Raw genomic sequence first — 1778 nt, forward strand, 5'->3', positions numbered from 1 at the left:
CGTCCCACAGTTTCCTCCCTTTTTTTTTTTTTTTTTTTTTAAGATATTCCTTTTTATTTTACAAAGCTAAAAGCCAGGAAAATGAAGCTCTGGGGCCAAGCAAAAATTGCACACTGCTGCTGAATTACCAAATATCGAATAGCAAATGTTCCAGCCAGGGAATGGACGTGCATGTAGATTCAAGTAAAACACTGATGGAAAAAGTCATCTGTTTAGTGTTGTAGACCCACAACACTGGCTGCGTTTCCGACAAACACTTACAACACAATTAATAGTGAAGCCTAGATAACCTCAGTGCAAATAAGTCAGATCCAAAAATGCCAAGGGAGGAAGCTTTTGGCGTTGAGTAGACTCCACTGTACGAGTCCCAACAGGAGATGCAGACTAAGCACATGCATTAAGGCTGGGAGGAGGGGTGCACCGGCTGTTGTGAAGGGGCGGGCTGCGAGGTGGCTGCCGAGGGATCCGCAGGCTGCATGGGCGGCGGAGGTGGAGGCGGAGGGATTTGGACCGGGGTCTGTGTGTTGGAAGAAGCAGGGGGCGTGGGCCGTTTGAATTTGTCAGGACTGTTGCTTCTCCGCGGTGAAGGCCTTGTGATGCCATGGGATGCTCCTCTATGCTGCACCTGAAGACCCGGGGAATTGTAGTAAGACATTCTGGCTCTGGTCAGTGAAGTTGGTGGCGTGAAACCAACTGTGTGACTTGCGTAGGATAGACCGGGCGATATAGGCCTGCTTGAACTTGGAGAAAGTGTGTAAGGGATCGGGCTGGACACAGTGCGAGGTCTTAATCCTTGCGCAGACATCTCGTTAAAATACCTTTCGTCATCCATCTCCAGGCTGGACTCGCTCTCGGACAGCTGTCGACACAGGGCCTCTCTCCTCTCCATCTCTCTCTCTGCAGTTTCCTCTGCAGCCGCAGATTCTCCTCCCGCATGTGGCGCTCCTCCGCCAGATACTGGGCCATTTTCTCAGAATGCTGTAACTGAGCGGCTCTCAGCTGCTTCTTCAGCCTCTCCACTTCATTCTTCAAAATGATGTGGCGCATCATGTTTCCTAATATTGATAAGAATATTGATAAGAAAGCAGGCTTTCTAAGCACTCTGCTCCCCAGTGGTATCTGGAATGCCTTTGCATTAGGGTCCTGATTTGAGGGGATTCACTTCTTGGCAGTCCATTAGGAAATGTGAGCCCAAGGATATCCTGCAGGATTGTGTCATAGTGCCAAGTGGAACCTGGCTGATGAAATATGATTGTTGTGGTCATTAAGCGTTTTCTATCTCGCGATGGACTGTCTAATAAACCTTTTGAACCCTTCTTCTAAAACCAAACCAAACAAAACATGTCATTCTCTAACTGACAAACTTAATGATTTCCTGTTACTTTTCAGCTTAATATAAAAGACTTACCTTGGCAACTCATGGTCCATAACACTGAGTTAATTTATCTGACCAAATTTGTTTCCTAGTGCACTTGCATATATAATCTATGTTCCTACAAAACTAGATTATTTACTGTTCCCTGAACACTGCTTGTGAGTCTGTGGTCCTAATAATGGTCTCTTTAATTCATCACCACCACCCATCTGCATCTGTCAAAGCTTATCTCAAACGTCATCCTCTTTAAAGATTGCTTTTGGACTTCCCTTAACTCAATGCTATCTCTCTTCCTAGATAGCCCTATAAATCTTTACTTTTATATTTCTCTTTGAATTTATCATAATCTAGGATTTTTAAACTGAAATTTTGGGAGCTGAGGGTTCCCTCAGCAGTGCCCCAG

General features: G+C 45.5%; 1 pseudogene; it reads right to left on the reverse strand.

Moving 5' to 3' along the window:
• Positions 1-397: 397 nt before the first annotated feature.
• On the reverse strand, positions 398-1050 carry LOC113924119 (annotated as a pseudogene).
• Between the last annotated feature and the right edge of the window lie 728 nt (positions 1051-1778).

Source organism: Zalophus californianus, chromosome 2, assembly GCF_009762305.2.
Source record: "Zalophus californianus isolate mZalCal1 chromosome 2, mZalCal1.pri.v2, whole genome shotgun sequence".
Taxonomy (NCBI): domain Eukaryota; kingdom Metazoa; phylum Chordata; class Mammalia; order Carnivora; family Otariidae; genus Zalophus; species Zalophus californianus.